This window comes from Nyctereutes procyonoides, unplaced genomic scaffold (assembly GCF_905146905.1).
Source record: "Nyctereutes procyonoides isolate TBG_1078 unplaced genomic scaffold, NYPRO_anot_genome, whole genome shotgun sequence".
NCBI classification, from domain to species: Eukaryota; Metazoa; Chordata; class Mammalia; order Carnivora; family Canidae; genus Nyctereutes; species Nyctereutes procyonoides.
The window spans coordinates 50,314,995-50,338,666 of record NW_026575146.1 but is presented as its reverse complement, the minus strand read 5'-3'; the positions used below and the strand labels follow the sequence as shown (position 1 = coordinate 50,338,666).

The window sequence follows — 23,672 nt, the reverse complement described above, 5'->3', positions numbered from 1 at the left end:
GAACAGGCAAAACTAAGCTATGATGATAAGAATGTTAAAAACCAGAAACAGGTCAAAAAATGGAGTTGCTTTTGCTAAGCTCCACATCACCAAACTGAAACTTAACTCAATTACAGTCTCAGCTCTCCCAGAAATGGAATCTTACACACATACTCCCACCAAACACTACCTTGGCTTAAAAAACAAACTTATTTTCTCACAAGTCTGCAAGGTAGAAGTCTGATACCAAGGTGTCAAAGAAATGGAATCTTTTTTTTTTAACTTTCTCTTTAAGATGTTATTTATTTATTCATGAGAGACACACAGAGAGAGAGAAGCAGGCTCCCCGGAAGGAGCCTGATGTGGGACTCGATCCCAGGACCCCAGGATCCCAACCTGAACCAAGGGCAGATAATCAACCGCTGAGCCACCCAGGTGTCTCAAGAAATGGAATCTTAAAACAATCAGGAATCGCTTAGCATAATATTCTTTTTTTTTTCGTGCTGTAGAATGGTTTGTTGCCTTTGCCAATAACAAAAATGTTGGAGAGTCGGGTGGCAAAGCTGTTGCCATGGGCATCTTTCACATGAGCTACATCAAAAGAACCAGGGTGTCTCTCCCGGTTGGTGATCACACCAATTCTTCCCAGGTTGGCACCTCCAGTCACCATACACAGATTACCAGTATCAAACTTGATGAAATCCATAATCTTTCCAGTCTCCAAATCAATCTGAATGGTGTCATTCACCTTGGTGAGGGGATCAGGATAGTGGATGGTGCGAGCATCATGAGTCACCAGATGAGGGATTCCTTTTGTTCCCACAAAGATATTTCTCACTTTGCACAACTTATACTTGGCCTCCTCAGGTGTAATCCAATGAACAGCAAAGCGGCCCTTGGTGTTATAGATTCGATGGAAATTCTCCCCAGTCTTGTCAATGCTGATGACATCCATAAAACCAGCAGAGTAGGTGATATCAGTTCAGACCTTGCCATCAGTCTTAATAAAATGCTGCATACAGATCATCTTCACTTCATCCCCTGTTAGGGCATACTTAAGTCTGTTCCTTAGGAAAATGATGAGAGGAAGACATTCTCTCAGCTTATGGGGGCCAGTAGATGGGCGAGGAGCAAACACACTGATCAGTTTATCCAGCATCCAGTGCTTTGGAGCTGCTACACACTTCAGATGCTTCTTGGGACCACGAGCCATGGCTGTACTAGGCATGAAAAGAGTTCTTTCTTCTGGTTTCCAAGGGTCACGGGTAAGTTCTCAGATCTGAGCTGTGCTCTCTTTGTGTTGAGCTCCTGAGCTAATTGGTTTTCCAGTCCAGACTTAATGGGTCAGTCTAGACTGACAGAAGATTCTAACAGATCACTGTGAGTCCTTAACCCTTGGTTAGTCCAGGTTCCAGTCTAGGGCTTAGCAGATAGCATAAGCTGGCAGACAGTTTCACCCAGAACCTTGAGTATTTGGCTTGGCAACCATCAGGTCAGGGGTACCAGTAATATGACTGGACAGAAAAGTAGATTGGACATGATTTGCAGCAAGGATCCTACCAACTCTTGCCAGTTTTCAAGGGAATTATCTGTCTTCTTTCCTTTGGGCTATCCTTAAAAGTTGCTCTGGGGCATCCCGGGTGGCTCAGCGGTTTAGTGCCTGCCTTCAGTCCAGGGCGTAATCCTGGAGACCTAGGATCAAGTCCCACATCTGGCTCCCTGCATGGAGCCTGCTTCTCCCTCTGCCTGTGTCTCTGCCTGTGTCTCTGCCTCTCTGTGTGTGTCTCTCAGGAATAAATAAATCTTTAAAAAAAAAAGTTGCTCTGGATCTCAGGATGGTGGTATCCTTAGCACTCTCTTTAGAGTGCTTGAGTATCTTGAGTCTGAGGAGTTGTTCAATACTGGCAAAAATATTTATTCTTTGTCCTAGATGAACCTGAGGAGATATTTGAAAGGATTTTTGTAAGTACTTCTATGGCCAGAAGTTGACTAAATTGGAAGCCGATATTCAGAGCTTGACAGGAACTATGTTTTAGGCCTTTATTCCTAAGATATGTGAAAGTATATACCCAAAGGGAAAGAAAAACATTCCAAAAACAAACAGCTCTAAATCTAGAACATAGGAATCTTTGGGTCTCCATTTTATTTGGAGATCTTCTCCCTGATGTAAAGAGGCAAACTGAAGGTAATGTAGTTGGATGGGTGGGTCAGCCTATAATGCCATTCAGGTTGTAACCCAATTCCATGAGGGTTTAAGTACAACTGTCCATATCTTATAAATGGAGTCTTTACAAGAACAAAAATTCAGGTCCTGAAGCAATTCAAAGTCCGCCTATCCCTTTAACCAATCCCCAAACCTTCCCTATTCACCTCATAACGCTTGTAAGTATTCTAAAATACTGGTTTTAGGAAATGAAAATCCCTCTTGCAGGAACTTGCGTTCTTTCACAGTGACTTTGAGATGTCAATGTTCTACCTGGTTTTCTCCAGGAACTCTTATCTGGGCCATCTCTGAAATGCAAACTTCAAGGAGGTAATTCTTATCAAAAGGCAATAAAAGGGGGAGTTGGCAGTGCTCTTTGGAAAATAGGCAAATGAAAATCTTAAGTGTCTTCTCCACAAATATCAACAAGAAGCATTAGCCATCTGAGCAGGTAACTTTAACTTATTCCAACTGCCAGAAACACAGCTTGGATTTAACTATCATTTGTAAACTAGTGAATTTTGTATTATTGTACTTGACACATGGCTGAAGTTTTAAAACAAAAGCTATAAATCTCTGTTTGTGCCTGTCTCTATAGTCAGATACTTATGTATGTACATTATAGTTTGTGATGTTTTTCTACCTCTGAATGATATGGCCAAAATTAATTTGTAAAGAAGCTCTATTTAATTAGCTAAAAGAAAATAAGAATTTGTCAAATTAACTATTTCTCAGAGTAACGAAAAACACCCAAATGATGTTCAAGTTTATATGATCTGGGGTAATCTTTGATAAATAAAAGCTAATTTCAGTTCATTGGCTTAATTAAAATATAAATGTCTTCAAAGCAATCAGCATTAACTATAATGTGGAACTACAACTTAAAATTTACCTGGATTTACTAGATAAATAAGATTATGTTACTACAAAATTTGTCAGCAAGAAAAAAATTAGTATATCCCTGCATTTTCTTGAATGTCTTGTGAAATTTTCATGACTAATCTAAATATTTAAAAATAAGCAATATAAAGAGAGGTAAGTGGAATAACAGTTTTTAGGTGAACTTTTCAGCAATTATGTTTTATGATATATTTATTTAAATAGTTTCCAAAATTTTTGCCAACCTGAAAACTTAAAGTTATACTATGGTAAGCCAAATGATGGATATTTATTCAATGTCTACATCATTTCCAAATAACATAAAACACTGAAATATTAATTACTGAATATAGATTTATCCACTGTGGCTTCCTTTCACAGAAGAACTAAAGATATTTGGGTCTATTAGTAAACATATTTTGTATCACACTGAACATTTACTATCAGGAAGAACACACTTCTAGAAATTATGAAATACATCAACAGGTTTGCCAATCTACAGAATGGTAGTATAAAAGTCAACAATTGCTTACTTCTTATTCTTCACTTCAAATTAAGGATTCTAAGGATTAATGATTCTAATTGATACATAACTAAAACTACTTAGAAATAATAATGGTGAAAGGAGACATGTGTGTAATGGAAAATAAAATGGTTGTTTCAGAATTAAAAAAAAAAAAGATAGGGCCAAATCTGAATGGATGTAAAAAAGTTATGGAAGAAGCTTTAGGAAGGAAATTTTATGTATAATTAAGCTGGCTAAGATTGGAATGGATTTAAGTTTGTTTTCTGTTCTTGTTGTTTTAATGAGTTTTAATATCAAAAGTACACTGGTGCAAAATTAGAATTTGGCTTTCTCTCTGCTAAAAAGACAAAATTTTTTGGACTTTTTTAGTCTGCTTTTGTTATTTTGTTTTGTTTTGTTTAAGGTTTTATTTATTTATTCATGAGAGACCGAGAGAAAAAGAGAGAGAGAGGCAGAGACACAGGAAGAGGGAGAAGCAGGCTCCATGCAGGGAGCCCAATGCGGGACTCGATCCCAAGAGTCTGGGATCATGCCCTGGGCCAAAGGCAGGTGCTAAACCACTGAGCCACCCAGGGATCCCTTTGGTCTGCTTTTGATTAGAGATTATAAAAGCTTCTTTACCTTGTAAGTAATTTGCCTAGACAGCAAAGATTTTGTGTTTTAGCAAAGTAATTTACTGTGCTTCACACTGTCTTCATCAGGTCTTTAATTATGTAAGAAACCCCAATTTTCTCAATATTGAAAGAGTTAAGTATTCACAACAGTGTTACCTTTTGTATTTGACTTTAATGTCTTATATTGTCTCTTTGGTTAAATAGGGAATTACTTTTTTCATAATGATCTGTGATCCTGTTTAGTCAGATATTCAAATCTTTTGATGTTTTGACAACTTCCCAAAATCAAACTCTTAATGGAGTCTTTTCAGCTTCAAAATAACGTTGAGATTTCCCACATTCCTTGGAAAAAGGTCCCTGGAAACACTTAATATGAGTGTTCCAAAAATTGCATGAAATTCCTAGAAATCTGATACGTTCTATTATCATTAGTCATAATTTTAGCTATGACCTTAAAATGTTGTATGTCATAGACATAACCATATTTTTTCATCAATTTCATTATAATAAATTCTCATCAGATCTTTAACCATAGGCATAAGTTTTCTGTCATGACAAAAAGTTATTATTTTACTGTAATGACTTTTGCAATAGTGAGATTCATTTAATACATTGGAAAGGACCTTACCAAGTACTCTTGACCACTGACATCCCTGCCAGATTATAAGGTGGCAAACCTTGGGTGCATATTTTACAACTAATGAAGGCTCCACCTAGACCTAGTGCTGTGCAAAAACACTGAAGACCTCAAAATCAAATTGAGTAACAAAAGAAGTAACTAACATCAAGGTAGACTGATTCCTTCCAAGACATAGAATCAAGAACATTTCTTTTCATTCCTTCTTCCCTCTTTGATTATCCTTCTCCTAATTCTTATACCTTCAAGGTCTTTATGATCCTTTTGTCCAGCCTGTTCCCTGCTCTGGCCTGGATAGAAAATGTCGTTGTTCATATATCTCAGGTCATTGCCAACAGGAGTGATCCAACCTCTAAATGACTGTTGAATTTGCCATGATGCTGGTGATCCTACAGTTCTGACTGTCACAAAATTCCACCTGATTTGGAACACTTTACTTTGTCTGTCACAAACTCAGCCTCCTCTCTGTTGTGTCAGGTTCCCTAACCCTGTGGATCCATTGCCCTACCTTTGGTTAACAATTCCAAACCCAGGAAGACTTGCAGCCAAGCTCTGTGCAAAGAAAGGGATACACAGTAAGGTTAACCAGAATAAAACCACCTGTGTAGTCTACAGACCCTTAAACTTTTCTGGATCCCATGGCTGTCAGTTTTCCAGTCCCAAGCCACAGACTTAAACAGGAATTTCCAAGAGACATTCATGATTCAAAATTTGCTTCCCTTGGGTAGATATCTACACCCCTAGCAAATGATATGATCAATAACCTTTCCTTAACTCTTGAAGATATTGTAGAATCTGCTGTTAAAGCAAAAATCCCTAGATTATTTGGCCAAAATTGTTCTTGATTAAAGGATATCCTTGGTTATCTTTTTTTTTGCCCTTGGTTATCTTTTAACAGATTAAGGGGGTGATTGTGCTATGGCCAACACCACTTGCTGCACTCAGATGGACACTTCTGGAGAAACTGAGACTCACATACATAAGATCACTGAACAAGCCAGTTGCATTAAGAAAGTGACTCCTTCAATTCAATGAGGTATTTCCCTGACTTATTGATTCTAACTGGCTTGGGTCTTAGGGATCATGGATTCCAGATATTGGGAAAATTCTGTTCATTATAATAATCATAGTAATCTCTCCCTGGTGTTACATAGTCTCTTCAAAGCTTTAAATGTATGTTTGCAACTGCTAACCATCAAGCAAATGATATCCCTAAGACTAAGAACATCATAAAAGGATCCAAAAGCAAGCCCAACATTATGACTTGTGACTGCCATAAAGAAATTCAGTAAAAATATATCATGACCTGTGAATATCACTCAGAGATTCAGAAAAACAAACACCTGTTAGAACTCCAGAGTAGTCACTGGGTGTAGTGCTAATGCCTTAAATTTCTATCTTATCTCTCAGTTAAGCTGAGAGTCTGATCAAAAGGAGGGAATTGTTAAAAACAAGACAACAACAACAAACTGAACCTTTATGCCAAGCTCATGTCACCAAACTGAGACCCAACTTAATTATAGTTGAAGGTCTTCCAGAAATGGAATCTTAATACTCTCAATCAGGAATTGCCTGATCAGTACTAGTTACATCATCTGCCTTACATTGCAGTAACCAACCTACTTTGTCTAATATGACTTTCTTGTTCCCCCTCCTTTCTGCCTATGGAAGTCTTTCATTTTATGGAGCTCCTCAGAGCTCTTTACTATTTTCTAGATTGAATGCTGTCTGTTTCATGAATCAATGAATAAGCCAATAAGATCCTTAGAATTTACTGCAGTTGAATTTTGTTTTCTAACAGAATGAAAACAGTGATTGGAGATTAACTGGGAAAGATCATGAGGAACCTTCTGGAATGATGGAAATATTTTGTTTCTTACTAATGGTATGTGTTAAATGAATAGGTGCATCTGTCAACACATATGGAACTTCAATTTTAAAATTTATTTTTTGGAAATGGTAATCAGTTGGCATTAAAAAAAAAAAAGAAGAAGACTTAAAACTAATTATAATGGGGTACCTAAGCCTAAAACCTTACATTCAGTGGACAAAAATCAGTTAGGCTTCTTAGCTTAGTGTTTTGTTGCTCTTGCTTTTGTTTTGTTTTGTTTTGTTTGTGTTTGTGTGTGTGTGTGTGTGTGTGTGTGTGTGTGTGTGTGTTGCATTTGGGCACCCAATTTAAAGTCTTTTGAACTGGCCTTAATATATATAACCATAATACATTAAAAATAATTTTCAGGATCAAGTTAAAAAATGTCACAGGAAATGATTCCAAATGTTAAAGCTAAAATGCAGATACTCCAGCCATGGAGATCTGTACAATTATTAAATTTGAGTTAAAAATTGGGTTTCCAAATTCTTGGTCACCCAAGTGAAAAGAGAAACATAATAAACTATACAACCTTCAATATCTATCTTTTAAAAAGTCACTGAGTTCCACATGGGAAGCAAAGTTTTTTCTAGCGTGTAATCTTGTTAGACAATGGAAAAAGAACAAAAGGACCAAAGAAACAAGACTCCTGTGACTTCTAAGAAACTTAGCAGCTAGCTAATCCATACTTACTCTAAAATTATAAGACAGGTGAGCACACCAATTTCCCAGTAGAGAAAGATACCACACAAATACAGTGTGACTGGAAAAAAAAAGAGGGAAATGAAAGGAGTTCCAGGAATGCACAGGGAATGCCCAGCAACTCCATCTTTTCTAGATCCTGTTTGCCCAGTAATTCAGCAAATCCATGTGTCTTCTGTACCAACAGAGGACACGTGGAAGAAAAAATGTGTTTAATATCTTCTTCATTTAAATCTTATATTTATAGAAACAGTCCTTTTTCTGAGTCATATGGAATATATGTATTTAAAAATTCAAACTGTGCAGAAGGCATGAGAGGGGTATTGGGTCAGGGATCTGGACCTTGCAGTTTGCAAGGGAAATCACCAAATAACTCACATAGGAACCTCTAGAAAATACCCAGTGTACTCTATTAGTGATTTGTGAATTTTGGTATACCTTAAGCATCTCTGGGGAACTTGCAGATTTCCTACCATGCAGATTTCCTCCCATGATAACAAAGATTCAGATTCAGTTGAAGTTTAGTGAGATGATCAGGTGACTCTGATATAATGGTATTAGTAATAGTACACATTTAGAACAAGAATAACTTGGGTTAGAGGGTTACAAATCCCAGTGCTACACAGGCAGGTCTGTCATGTCATGCCAAAAGAGAAGCAAGACTGACAACACAATTGAGAGATGGGACTGTGTAGCAGAAGAACTGTGACCCGAAGAACGCACATCTCAGCTATAGACCCAGAGCACTTACAGCTGAATGAATGCAAGCAATGTAGGTCCAAAGTTGTAAGAGCTTCTGATTTTTGAAGAGACACTTAACATCTGGACTTTTATGAAAAATATTCTGGTTTTGTTTGTTGTTTTTTTGCTTTGCTTTGGGATTTTTATGTCTTTCTTTGTCTGCTTTTTTAAGATTTTATTTATTTATTCATGAGAGACACAGGGGGAGAGGCAGAAACACAGACAGAGGGAGAAGCAGGTTCCCTGCCAGGAAGCCATTGGGACTCAATCCCAGGACTCCCAGAATCACGCCCTGAGCTGAAGGCAGACGCTCAACCATTGAGCCACCCAGGCTCCCTGTTTGTTTTTGAGTTCTATACTCAACATAGGGCTTGAACTCACAATCCCAAAATCAAGAGTAGCATGGTCTACCAATTGAGCCATCCAGGCACCCCTTTTATTTTTTTTTGTTTTTGATGTAGGCAACTAATACATTTAAAACAAGTCAAAACCCAGGACGCCTGATGGCTCAGTGGTTGAGCATCTGCCTCCCGCTCACGGCGGTCCCAGAGTCCCAGGACCCAGTCCACATCAGGCTCCCCTTGAGGAGCCTATTTCTCCCTCTGCCTATGTCTCAGCCTCTGTGTGTCTCATGAATAAATAAATAAAATATTTTTAAAAAAGTCAAAACCCAACATGCGAATATGGCCGAAGCACACCTTCTAGCCTAGCAGAGCCTACCTACTGGCCATCAGTTTACAATCTCTCATCTTGATTATGGTGGTGTTCCATACAGTCATTCTTTCATATATTAATCAACATAACTAAGTATCCAGAAATTGCTAAACCATAGTCAAACAGATTTTCCTTTCTGGTAAAGGAGAATTACTCCTGTGTTGTAGTTAATGAAGAAGATCCATAGTCATTTTATGCCTGATAAAATGTGTGGTGTGTCTGGGATTTTCTATACAAATTATGATCCTCCCTATCTTCCAGCCAGAAAGATCACCAACCTCTGCAAAGGGATAGGTAACATGGGTGCCAAAAGGCAGGGCCAAGTTTTCAAAATGGAAAGAAAAGAAAGAAGGTCTGCTTAAATATGTAAACAAGGACTTGGTGGGGACCCAAGACTTCTATTGTGCAGGATTTGAAAGAGAGGATTTGACTGGGACAAATTTCAGGGCAGTGAAGGTATTTGTATTCAGCCCTTGAAGTTCTTGCAGGAAGGTCAGTGTGAATCCCTGGAATGCCTTACTTTACATAAACTGTCTCCTCTGAGTCTATTTGCATAATTAGTGGCAAAAATGTAATCTTACTACCTTCTTCAATTTTGACAATAATATTTTTTAATATTTTGTTTATTTATTCATGAGAAACACACACAGAGAGAAAGGCAGAGACACAGGCAGAGGGAGAAACAGGCTCCATGCAGGGAACCAGACATGAGACTCGATCCTGGATCTTCAGGATCACAGCCTCGGTGAGAGTTGGGGAGACAAGGCGGAGCTACAGCCGCTGACTCCCAAGGCCAGGTGCGAAGACTCCTCGGGGGAGGTAGTGTACTTGACGAGTGGAGAAACTGGAGTGAATCTGGGGTCACTACAAATGAGGCGTGGGAAGAAATGTTGGGACGAAAAAATCCTGTATTAATGCCATCTAATTGCTTCTCCCTCTTCCAATAAAAAATAAAACACACACAATAAGACACATTGGTAATAGAAGTTAATTGCCAATGATAATGAAATAATGGATAAATACAAACTTCGGACCCAATGCGGGTGGGTGTGGGTTCCAGTGGTGGATGGCATAGTGGGTGTAAGGAGGAGAGACAACTTTCTGTTCATTGAAGAAAATTTAAATCACATTCTTACATCTACCAAATACAATACGGAACAATAAATTATAACTCCAAAAAGACTAAAACGTACCCAGCAAGTATGGCAATGATCGAGTTTGGGATGGTGCTTTTAGGTCAGAAGGGGTTGGGGTATCTTGGTAACTTTGTGATTTTAGGACATCTAAGTTAATAGGATCAGAGGTGGGTGTGGTGTGGGGGGAGGTCGTGGATCGGACTGGGGGAAAAAAATTTTCCAAAAAGGAGGATTTTTCTGTATTAATGCTGTTTTTCCTTACTATTCAGGATTGGTGCGACTACCGCCGATCCGTGTGTGTGGATTTCGAGATAGTCCATATCTAACGTTAGCCGGAGTAGGTCCACCAGCCAGATCAATTTTGATTTGAAAAAATTAATAGACAAAATACTAAAACTTAAGACTTTTAATTTTCCCCTTATAAATCCCCAAATGTCCCAGTAACCCGGTAATTATATCAGTATTCAATCACTGTTTCACTGATGTAGTAACAGAGGTAGAAATTTGACTGGTGATATCACTTAATATGAAAGCCTAAGAAAATAAATGTTCCTGTAGCAGTTGATATAAATTGGAGAACTTCAGATGAAAGTCACTAAGTGAAGATTTTGGACATTCAAAGAAGATTAAGTTAATGTAAAAGAAGTTTCAAGTTAGACACCCATTCTATAAGACAGTTGTCTTTTACCAGGCTTTAAAAAACAAAAAAAAATTGTTTTTTTCTACAACCGATCTCCACAAAGGCATTACTTTATCATCTCAAAAGAAATAATCTCATTTTTTAAAATAAATGTCTACCTTCATTATTTTAGGAGGATACAAACATATATGCATAGTAACAATTTTACCTGTTTATAAAGAGCTCCCAAACTGAAGTGTTGATTCCTATTCTTTGGAAAACAGTTATATAAGCCTGGATAATCCAACACAGCTTGTTGATCTTAGAATGATATGAAGAAAAGATCCCCAATGCCATGGATTAAAACAATAGTTTTGTTATTTTAATATGTACTATGTCCTTCTGTAAAATATCTTGATTGGTACACATACTTTATAAAATTTATGAAGGATTGGACAAGAGATTGAGAGAGGATTTACAACACACTGGTTTAATTAAATTTTTTTCTTTAAGTTATTTTCTTTATATCTCATGAATTTAAAATTAGATGGTACCTTTATTACCTGACTTGGAGTCTTCTAATGTCCATTATAAGTGTAGCAAAATATCATTATAATATTAGTATTATTATTTTGGTATTCTAGGCTTTGGTGTTAGAGGGTTCCCTTCACTATACATCAATAGTAAAAAGAGAAAATGGCTTAAGCAGATCATAAGCTCATTCTCAGGATAAAATTAAGAGGCAGTTTTATAATGTATATATATCAGAACATAGTGAAGTCTTAATACATGTTGGGAAAGATTATTAAAGCTCACGAGATATTCCATATGCTCCCCTATGTTTCTCAATCACCCTTCAGTTAAGTTGGGGTCCATAGACTAGTTTTGACCAGTACATGTCCCACTTTTGAGTGAAAGCAGTTAAGAATCAGTATGACTCCATCATCCTTCTCTTCTACCATGAAGACCTTGGAGACCACTGGGTCCTAATAGAAGAGCTGAAAGAGAGAAAAGGGCCTTTATTGTGTTAAGACACTGAGATTTCAGGATGTACCCATTACCACAGCATAAACTATTCAATCATGTATAATGTGTAATAATTTCATGTAAGGTATATAAACTGAGGAAGACAAGAGAAATTAGATATATAAAATCAGGAGCAAAAAAAATGAAGAAATGAATGAGTATATAAGCTGTGATTGGTGGAGGAAGTGGGGACAATATCAAAAAGAATTGGGTAGGAAAAAGATAGTGAAGATGATAAAGAGAAGAGTTGAGGAAATTTTCTGGAAATTGCCTGCAGTTGTGGCATTTTGCATTGGTATCCAGCTTTAGGATTATAAAAATGCATTGGGTTCCTTTCATGGCACAAGATGAAAATCAATCATGAGCTGAAGAAGAATTATTAGGAGATTATTCCATTATGGAAGTCAAGAATCATGCCCATATGTATAGGAAGTGGATCATCAGGAGAACTCAATCAACAAGGTAGAATCATAGACTAAATGTAAGCATGAACTCTAGTGACACATTACCTAGGTATGAATCTCATTTCCACTATTAACTCTGTGTGTGACTTTGGACAAGTTGTTTAACCTCTCAGCCTCATGTGCCTCACCTATGAAATGAGATTTCTGTTTTGTTTTTTTTTTAAGATTTATTCTATTTTTTATTGGGCTGAGGGGGAGTAGTTGGAGAGGTAGAGACAGAATCTCAAGCAGACTCTGCTGAGCACAGAGACTGACAAAGGGCCTAATCTCACAACTCAGATCATGACCTGAGCCAAAATCAAGAGTTGGATGCCTAACCAACTGAGCTACCCAAGCACCCCTGAAATGAGATTTCTAACATGACAGCATTAAAAGGCTGTTGTGAGGACTAAATGAATTACTGCTAGAGCACTAGCACAATGCTTTGCATCCACCAAGTGCTGTGCAAACACTCCCATTGTCACTACCAATCTTTATAACAAAAATCATTTTTAATAAGCCATAAAAGTCAGTAGAATAAAAATACTAAGCTTCATTTGATAATACCCTATGTAAGTACAGAATTAAAATTTAAGACAATTCACTGCATTGAAAACCATGATTTAGTTTTTCAAGTTGAGTGAAATACTGTCATAGCCACTAAGGCCCCAGAACATTTCTTTATTCAGTTCTCAAATGACTGACTACTTACAGAAGTCTTTATTTTTTAAGTGGGAAAGAGAAATATCTAATTCATTCTGAAGATCAAAAGTTAAATCAATGTACTATTAGTAACAATTGTTTGGAATGAAATATTACTCAGGTTTGGAAGCTATTATTCCAGGTTAGCTCAGTAATACTGGATGTTTCCATTCCAGATATGGAAAATACGGCAGTGATAGATGATTACTTGATTTGATTTCTACCCCAAATTTGTAAAATAATTTGACAACAATAAGTCCAACATGTATAAATCATACATCAAATGAGGAAGTCTAGCAATATGCATTACATTTTTCATGCACATCAAATTATCCTTGACATGAGAAATTTGAGTTTGTTATATTTTTCCTTCTGCCATGATGATTATTCTACCTTGGGATTGTTTGTCTTAAAAATAAGAACTGTTAGACAATTCAAGAAGCTAAAGGAGGAGGGGGGCACACCAACATTCCCTCCATTATTACAGATTTTATCACCCTTCCCATTAATTAATAATAAGGATGTTTAGGCTGCCAGTTAACAATCCTAGAAACAGCAGTATCTTATTTAGAAGATGCATCATTCAAATTACAAATTGATGTAATGAATTCTAATGAATCCTTTCCTTCTATGTTGAAGCTTAATCCCTATTCAAAGTGGATTAGTTAGTATTTAAATTTATCATAGGATCAAGGGTGATTAGTGGCCTATCATAAAAAAAAAGAATCCCATGAAATTCATGGTTCTTTATCACATGCAAGACTGAGGGTGAGCTATTGAAAAGTTCCGAAGATAGTGCATTGTACTGGAAATCTTGCCAGTGATGCCTGTTCCTGAGGTGTGCTGCAACAAAATGCAGCCCAGAAAGAATGAGGTCCACTCCTACATAAAATTATTCTTTTAAGAATGAAGCAGCTGCATGCTAATGGTCTGCTAAGTTCTTATTATCTGCATTCTCATTGACTGCTCAGCTTTGGAGTGTGTGACTTTAAGTCTCCTTTGCCTGAAAGATTTTCTAAGGAGCTTTTGAAAACATTAAAGCTCCTGAAAGACTTAGCTAAGTTTGAAGTTTGACTGAAATGAATATACCAGAGATATGGTGTAGTCATTGAAATTGCCATTTTCCTGTGGTTGTGTTTGTGTCCTTTCAGGATAGGTGTAGGAGCAAATTTGATTTGAGGGCTTTGCAAACTCAGAAGTGCCAGAATAATCAGAGTAATAATGACAACCAAATGCCATACTTCCTCGGAACCACATTCTGCTCTGGGAATGTAACGGATAAAAATACTGAGGTACATCAGAATTGCCTTTCTCTGTGGCATAATAAAAAAGTCAAAGGTCTTTTCTAAAACATCCCAGGCTTCCATTAATAAGCAAAATGCAAATATCTTCCCCTGAACTCACATAAACCCCATCTCCACGGTTTTTCAATGTATTTACTAGTTTTTAAAACTAGACCCGATTTTTCTAGAAAAACATAAAATGTTAACAGTGGTTATTTTTAGGAAGTATGGCTGGTAGGATGGCATGGCAGAAGTTAGCTTTTTCAGGTATTCTTTAGATGCCTGTTCATTAACCCTTTGAACTAGAGAAGCTTTACTGTTTGGATTGCAAAAATATCTGGCTTCCTCTTTGTAACTGAATCCCCTGATTTTAGCAGACATAAATAAGTCTTATGTTTTATCTTTTCTTTTAATGTACTTCTTAATATTTTTTATTTTTACTTATAATTTCGATATATGTTTTTAGTATGGGAATTTAAACCCATATCTTCTTTTTCTCCCCAGTGTCTTTACTGTTATTGTACGAGTCATTCTGGGAAAAATGTGGGACCTAGAATTTTTATTTTGCATATATAAATTATTTAATTATATGTATAATGTAAAACTCACTCAGTATAAACATTTTTTCAACTCCTTGTTTGTTTGAAGTTTCATGGATCTAGCCTTCTTTAAGACACTCATGACCTGAGACTAAGGTTAACATCCCCTTATCCACACTCTCCATGATTTTATAAACACCATTTATATCTTTTCTTAGCCTGATTTCTGCAAAAGCTGAGTCACCTATGTATAGCAGTATTTCTTAACAGTGGAACTGTTGACATTTTGCACCAGATAATGGTGCGTTGAGGAGAACTCTCCTGTGCCTTGTGAGATACTTAATACCAACTCTGATCTCCATCCACCAATACTAGTAACACCTCCCAAGTTGTGATGATCAAAAATGTCTTCAGACATTGCCAGATATCACAGGGAGGCAAAATTGCCCCCAGTTGAGAATCAATATTATAGAAGTCTATCTAATTACAAAACGCTTTTACATGTACTATTAGGTACAATCCAAACATAACCCATTTAAAACAAGCAGTACAGAGTGAGTATTACATTTTGAAGATGGGAATACTAAGGTTCAAGAGTTTTGACTTAAGTAATATGGTTTTAGCATTGAGAAACTATAATTACATGTTATGATCACAACTCCATAAGTTATGACAGAGTGGGGAATATTTTAAGGAAAAAAATTAAATCAGTAATGAATGGTTTCCACATTCAATAATAGATGGAACTAGACAAAAAAGCAACAAGGGAAAAAAGACTTGAATAACACTGTAAACCAACTGAAGTTAATAGACATTTCTAGAACACTCCACCCAATACAACAGAGTATGCATTTCCCTCAAAAGCACATGGAACATTCTCCAGGATATGTGAAGTTGTAAAACAAACCTAATGAATTTAAAAAGATAGGGAAAATGCAAAGCATGTTATCTGACCACAGTAAGATGAAATTACAAAACCAATAGCTGGAAAACTAACAAATATGTGGAGATTAAACAGCACACATAATTAACCAATAAGCCAAAGAATAAATCAAAAAAGGAAATCAAAAAAATACTTTGAAGTGAATGAAAATAAGAACACAACATATGCAAAATCATGAGATGCAGCTAAAGCAATGCCTTGAAGGACTTTATAGCTATAAATGTTTATCTTAAGAAAGAAGAAAGATCTCAAATCAGTAGCAAGAACTAATATGAGACAAAGAAGAGTGAACTAAACTGAAAGCAAGAGAAAGAAGGATATGATAAATATTAAAATGAAAATTCACTAAATAGAGGAAAGATTTGAGAAAAACAATAGGGCCAAAAGCTGATTCTTTGGAGAGATCAACAAAATTCGACAAACTCTTAGTTAGATTGATGGTGGGAGTTGGGGAGTTGGGGGAGAAGAAGGGTAGGAGAGGAATATAGAGCATAGACTCAAATTATTGGAATCAGAAATCAAAGAAGTGACATTACTATGACCTTACAGAAGCTAAAAAGAACATCAATGAAAACTGTGAACAATTGTATGTCAACAAATTAAATAGATGAAATGTACAAACTCTTATAAGGACCCAAAGTACTAAAGGTCATTTGTGAAGCAGTCTGAATGGACCTATAACAAGAGATGAGATTAAATTGGTAATCAAAAACAAACTACCAAGAAAATCCCAGACGTGGATGGTTTCAGTGGTGAATTCCAAAAAATTAAATAAATAAATCTGAAGAATTAATACCAATTCTTCATAAACTCTTCCAAAAAATAGAAAAGGAGGAAACACTTCCCAAAGTTCACCCTGCTATGAGAACAAAAGCACTCCCTTGCTAGGATAGTCAAAAGAATAAAGGAATGTAAAACCCATAGCCATCATGCTTTCTAAAAGTAGGAATGCTGGAAAAATATTTAACATAAGTTGAACCTAAAAGCAAAATGAATTGCAGGTATCTTCCCAACTAATTTACCTCCACTAAGATATAGCAACAATATAGATTAAAGGAGTCCTTGAATGGCTCCTTCAAGTTTAAACCCTACTTACTCAAGACAGTTATTCTGATTCTTAAATGTTACTCTCATGTTCCAAGAAGATAAATACCCCAGGTCCCTCAACCATGATTCCTATAGTATAATTTCCAAGTCTATAATGCTCCCTTCTCTTTTATCATACTCATGCAAATTTGGACAGATAAGCCTAGAGTGTAATAGGACATTTATCATCATTGGTTTGGTCACTGTGCATCTAAATAATGAGGAGGATTATTATCCAATTACAAAGTGTGTTGCAAATTTCTCTCTATTATCGAGGTTCTACCACCTAAACCAAGTTAGTTATAAATCCAATGAAATTGGCTAATATGTGTATGTTTCCTCCTAAATAGAATTTTGGAGAACTTAGAGAGACACATAGAATATGTTTACAGGAGTAAATTTGATTCATCAAGGAAAGTGAAGGGCCTGTTGTCTCATAAGTAAACAGACTGACTTGTATATTATCTGTCAACTAAATGCAACATGGAGCCAGATCACTTCAGGGTGCTAGACTTTGGGCTATTGCTATATCCTAGTTATTAGGAGCCATTGCAGAAATTTAAATGGGGCTGATGACCTAGACTACATTAGGGACTCTCTATTGCATTCCCAAATATAAGCAAACATTGTATTGTAAATTGCATCAACTCATAATACAGTTAAAATTATTCACTGCTTAACTCTGCCAAAAAAGAAAGTCATAGCAAATGGCAAAGTACTGTGTCAAATATTCATTAAGTTTCTACTTCCCTAATTAACACATTCTCTTCTCATTTGTCCATATTCCTCTGCAGAGCTGGAGATGGGCCATTCATCGGAGGTAGAGCAATAGTAGGTGGCCAGGAGACAGACTGAATATCAACATTCAGGGAAGACAGAGGAAAACTTGAGATCACAAAGGGAAGAGACTTTTTTTTTTTTTAACACAAATCATTATAGAGAACCAAGTCTGAGAGACAGTGCCATATGTTAACTGCAGAAAGAATAAAGAATTCCAAATCAGGTAGCTCCAAAACAAGTCAAAATACAGAGTAGGAATCAGAACTATAAAGGCAGAGAAGCTTTAGAGACCTATTTCTCTGTCTCTGGTTCTGAAATAATGGGGTGGTTTTAGTAGCTGAAAATATCTGAAATAAAGCATTATCTTTCTTTTTTAAAAAAAAAAATATTTATTTACTTGAGAGAGAAAGAGAGCACAAGTTGGGGAGAGGGGAGGGGCAGGGCAAGAGGGAGAAGCATACTCCCCCCTGAGCAGGGAGCCTAATGTGGGGCTCAATCCCTGGACCTGAAGATCATGACCTGAGCTGAAGGCAGACACTTAACTGACTGAACCACCAAGAAGCCCCAAGCATTCTCTTTCTATATGCAACTTAATCTGGGCCCAATCTTCACTATATATTCCTCAATAACAACAACAACAACAACAACAACAACAACAACAACAACAACAACAACAAATGGATTATATTTGCAGGGGTCTTTAATCCAAGATAGAGTTCTTTTAAAGATTTTTTATTTATTTATTCATTAGAGACACAGATGCCCCTCCAAGATAGAATTTAAGGAATCCAGATACTTAGATGGAGAAAAATTACATCCTTATTTTCACTAAACTCTAGAAGTTATCATTTCTTTTAGTTATGCCTCTGAGAAACAAAATTACAGTGATCCTGGAAGATTCGTGGCCTTCATCAAGTAGTCTATGTCACACCAAAGCTGAAGCACATCAAATACAGTAAATTTTAATGGGAGAGACTCCTGGGTGGCTCAATAGTTGAGCATCTACCTTCAGCTCAGGACATGATCCTGGGGTCCTGGGATCAAGTTCCACATGGGGCTCTCTGCAGGGAGCCTGCTTCTCCCTCTGCCTATGTCTCTGCCGCTCTCTGTGTCTCTCATGAATAAATAAAATCTTTAAAAAAAGAAAATTTGATGGGAAACCATGGCTACAGATGCTAGCTTGGATGCAAGGTTTAGAACAAATATGGTAGAGCACAGATTCAATAAGAGGAACCACAGAAACACTGACTCCAGTCAGTTTCAGCAGTTATTTCTTCTTTCTAAACATATGATAGTCATATTCAAATTCTATTTAATTTTTTTAATATACAAATATATATATTACATATATGCATATATGCATACATATATGTGTATATATATGCATATATATGTATATATATCTAGCCCCGGAAGTTGATCTAACTGGCTTCTAGCTATTCCACTCACTTAAATCCAACCTTAAACCTTAATCCTTATGAATCTCTTAATACTTCAGTAACAGTTCCTTTAGTAACAACATAAAACATCATTTGTCAAACTTTCCAGAATGAAAGTTCTTCATTATTAAAACTATATCTTTGATTCTTTGGGAAGTATGCAGCCTAGGCCAGCTCAGCTAACAGCTACTACCATCTATTTTAGAGATCCACAAAACAAATCATGGGGATCCCCAAGCTATGTTCAGTACTCAGAAAGATCTAATGTGTCTCTTCTATTTTCCCCTAAGAAGCTTATAAAATTAAAATGATAGGACCCTTTGCTTTCGGCTGGAATTGTATCAGCTTAGTGAGTTGTTCTCCTGCATCAGATAATCTATTTAGCAGTTTTATAGGGTCTGTGATCTTTTTAAAAAATGATAAAATGCATTTGTTGGGGATCCCTGGGTGGCTCAGCCATTTGGCGCCTGCCTTTGGCCCAGGGAGCTATCCTGGAGTCCCGGGATTGAGCCTGCTTCTGCTTCTCCCTCTGCCTGTGGCTCTGCCTCTCTCTCTCTCTCTCTCTCTCTCTCTCTGTGTGTGTGTCTATCATCAATAAATCTATCTATCTATCTTTTTAAAAATGCATTTGTTAACACTCAATACATGGAACTTTTCATGAGAGTGGAGGATTTGGATGATGAAATGACTAAAGAACATCAACCTATATGGGTTTTCAGGAGTTTCTTTTTTTAAAAAAAGAGAGGGGATCCCTGGGTGGCTCAGAGTTTGAGCACCTGCCTTCAGCCCAGGGCGTGATCCTGGAGTCTCAGGATCGAGTCCCCCGTCAGGCTCCCTGCATGGAGCCTGCTTCTCCCTCTGCCTATGTCTCTGCCTCTCTCTCTCTCTCTCTCTCTCTCTCTCTCTCTCTCTCTTTCTCTCTCTCTCTCTCTCTCATGAAAAGAAAATAAAATCTTTAAAAAAATATTTTATTTATTCATGAGAGATACACAGAGAGAGGCAGAGACACAGGCAGAGGGAGAAGCAGGCTCCCTGCAGGGAGCCTGATACAAGACTTGATTGCAGGACCCCAGGATCATGACCTGAGCCAAAAGCAGATGCCCAACCACTGAGCCACCCAGGTGCTCCAAGGAGTTTCAAGTATACTAATATGATTTCACTTTCAAATTCGAACGTCTTAACTAAAAATTTAACCACAGTGGAAATTGTGGAAGGGATGATACTCTAAACAAAAAAATCAGAAGCACAAATTTGAGAGAGCAATTAGTGGGACAGGGGCAGGGTAGAGCAGGGTTCTGGAGAACTGCTACGATCCTGTAGTGCCAGAGCAGTAAGAAAGAGAAGATAGCAGAAATGTTAGGAGTGCAAAACCAACTTTGATCATGTTAGCAGAGATCCAATCATGTAAGTGAGGGTTACAGTAATCATTTCCTTCCTGATTTGAGCTGCTTGAGCAGGTTTCCTTTAGAGATGCATCATGTTAGTTTGCATAAATTTCTTCAGCCTGGTTACATAGTGATACTCTGGTTCCACAGCTGGCTTTGCTTCTGCTAGAAGATGTTATGGATTATCCTGTCTTTCGACCAGTTATTAATAAAGCTCTCCTCCGCAACCCACAAGTGATTAATGAGATGAAAAGATAAAATCCTCCACCTGCTGCAGCAACCCTGAAAGCTAAATTAATGAGAGAGTAAGAGTGAAAGAACAGAAAAGCGATAGGGAGGAAGGGAGGGAGGGAGGGAGGGAGGGAGGGAGGGAGGGAGGGAGGGAGGGAGGGAGAGTCAGAGAGGGAGACAGAGAGGACTCCCAAAGCAGCTTACTTCACTAGGCAAGGCAGATCAGCTGCCTATTTGGCTTGGTTTCTAATGATCCTCTATGAGAATGAGTTAGTGCCTTCTGAATAAGTGCTCTAGGAGCAGCCAATTCAAGAGAAATTACATGTTCCTAAAATGATTGCCATATATACCGCAAAATTTTTACCTGACTATAGGACCATAATCTTAGGGGGATGAAAACCTTATCCTCATTACTCCCTGTTTAAGCAAAATAAATTGACTATAAAAATAAAAAAGAGAAACCCCAGTTATGAGAATGCAGAGAAGGGAGGTTTTTGTGGTGCAGAGCATAGACAAGCTATCTTGGCCTATGGGCCTTCATACCTTCATCAGCTATATTTCCAGAAAACGTATTCAATGAACACTACTAGCCTACAGTTACTGTTTGGTGTTTGTGAGGGAAGGCAGCCCAAATAGGAGAAATTCTTTTGTTACATGCATAAGAAGTCCTTACATGAGAACCATAGCACATGAGTTCTCACGCTCCAAAGAAAGGGTGGGGGTGGGAGGGGTTGCACTCCCTGCATTGCTTCTAACTCAGAGGGTTGCTCCCTCTCAAATGCACCAGTCCTAAACCAAGAAGGAACTGAAATTTCAATTGGTCTAATTATGATGCTAAAGGGCCTATTTAATAGCAGGTAAGATCACTGCTGTAAAACCACTCTGCTTTTCCTCTCTCCTGTGCCAGTGGGTAGAGTGCATTCATCACTGTGAGCATGGTGGCCCCCTGAGGGCACAGTGAAAGTAAGGATTAAAGATGAGCCTAAGTCACATACTTTAAGTCAGGTCCAAGACAGAGATCTATCTACTTTGGAATAAGAAATTTAAGAAGTGATCTAGATTGTTGTTATTACTGTTTCAAGTCTATCTGATATATTCCATCTTTTATTGGTTTACTTACTAGATTGTAAGCTCTATTGCAAGGCATTCTTGTCACTTGTTCACTGTAGTAGCACCTAGGACAGTGCCTGGCATAAAGTCAATGTTCAGAGAAAACTTTTGAAAGAAGGACCCCCAGATTTCCATTCACATTATACCTTCTATGTACAACTACCTTAGAAGTCTCACAGAAAAGAGGCAGCATAGACAAAGAAGGGTTTAGATATATCTGGATTACCTGACTGTCACTTTGAGACAACCAAAACCTGTGTGGTATATCCCTGATACTGTTTTTTTACTAAAACTGAGTAAGATGGAAAATCCCAACTATGTCATGATGTTCAAAGGTGAGAGGAAATCTTTAACATGTACAAAATATAAAAAATTTATATTTGGCTTAAGCTTAATTATATTTTATCCAGTGAATAAAACCTCAGTAATACCTAAGATGGTATATCACAATCCAAGTTAAGATGGATGGAGTATAGGGGCATCTCAGTGGCTCAGTTGGGTGAGCATCTGGCTCTTGATTTCAGTTCAGGTCCTGGTGTCAGAGTCATGGGATGGAACCCTGTGTCCGGCTCCTCACTGGGCATGGAGCTTGCTTGGAATTCTCTTTTTCACTTTCCTCTGCCACTCCCCACCCCTCTTTCTCTCTCCCTATCAAAACAACAGCAACAAGAAAAAGATGGATGGATGTGGCTCAGTGGTTGAGCATCTGCCTTTGGCTCAGGTCGTGATCCCGGGGTCCTGGAATTGAGTCCTGCATCAGTCTCCCTGCAGGGAGTCTGCTTCTTCCTCTGCCTATGTCTCTGCCTCTCTCTGTGTCTCTCATGAATGAATAAATAAAATCTTTTTTTAAAAAAATGATGGATGGAGTATAAATACCTCCAGGAAGCCCAGCACCTTTCGGCAAAACTTCTGCAAAGAAGACCTTTCTTCTAGTTGATTTCTTCAAATATTATAATACAGTCAGCTTATGTTCATGATTTTTAAGGGATAAGTGAGATTTATAGAGGCTAGAATATGTTTCCATTATAAAAGACAACATGGATGGATCTCCAGCTATATTTCATTCCTAAAGGGAATTCTGTCCTTTACCAAAAATACATAGGAGAAAAAAATCTTTTCTTTTGTAAAAATATCACTTGTTTAAATTGTAAATCAAATTCCTTCAATTATAATCTAAAAATAAAATATTCAGCTTAGCATCAATCAGCAATTCTTTGTTTGGCTTCTGCATGTCTCTGTGTGTGTGTGTGTGTATGTGTGTGTCTGAGTGTGTGTGTGTTTTGAAATGTATAGCCATTGGAGCCAGAAAATGGTCCTTCTATTGATGTTTCTATTTGTTTTCTTTTTAAATAAGACAATTATAAACTAATTTTACAGTAAAAATACTTTTATTTTGTTAGTTTCTCAAATAGCAAGGAATCACTACTGCCCCAAATTTTCCCAAAAAAGGCTAAGAATGTAGTCCAGCTTACTATTTGATTATCTTCTTAATAGGAGAATAGGAGAAAATTACTTTTTTTCTGGTATTACATCCTAGCTTCTCTGAGATGGGATATATTTCCCTAAGTATTATATATTTTGATTATTGGATCAATCCAAAGTACTCCTTGGATCACATTATTTGGCCTCCATGGGTTTGCAATTACTCAATCTTACTCTAGCTTGATGTGGCCAAAATGTGTGGAAGGACTATGTAAGATTCAACATACAAAATTTTCCCTTAGCTATATTGTAGAGAAGGTGTGGTGGATATACTTACCTCTGTTACAGAATGTTTACTTTGTGTAAAAATCCCTGGGAGACACTTATCTGGGTTCCTAGTACCAAAGATACTTCTACTTCTTCTGAGCACCTGGCATTCTTTGCTCTTTAGGACTCTGTTTTTTAATACCAATACCATTGCTTGAATGCTAGGGAACCCAGAGCCAAATTTTAGCTATGTTAGTACTTGTAGTCTGCATTTAGTGTACTGACTCAAATTCTGTGTTCCACACAGGAGTTTAGAAAGGAAGGGACTTAAAATTAGTAATTGAAATGAAAAATGTTATGTTTGAAATAGTTAATATAGTCTCCAAAGATTCCTGG

General features: G+C 37.2%; 1 pseudogene; it reads right to left on the bottom strand.

Annotated features, from left to right (window-relative positions):
• Positions 1-454: 454 nt before the first annotated feature.
• On the bottom strand, positions 455-1,192 carry LOC129500015 (40S ribosomal protein S4-like; annotated as a pseudogene).
• Positions 1,193-23,672: the final 22,480 nt, after the last annotated feature.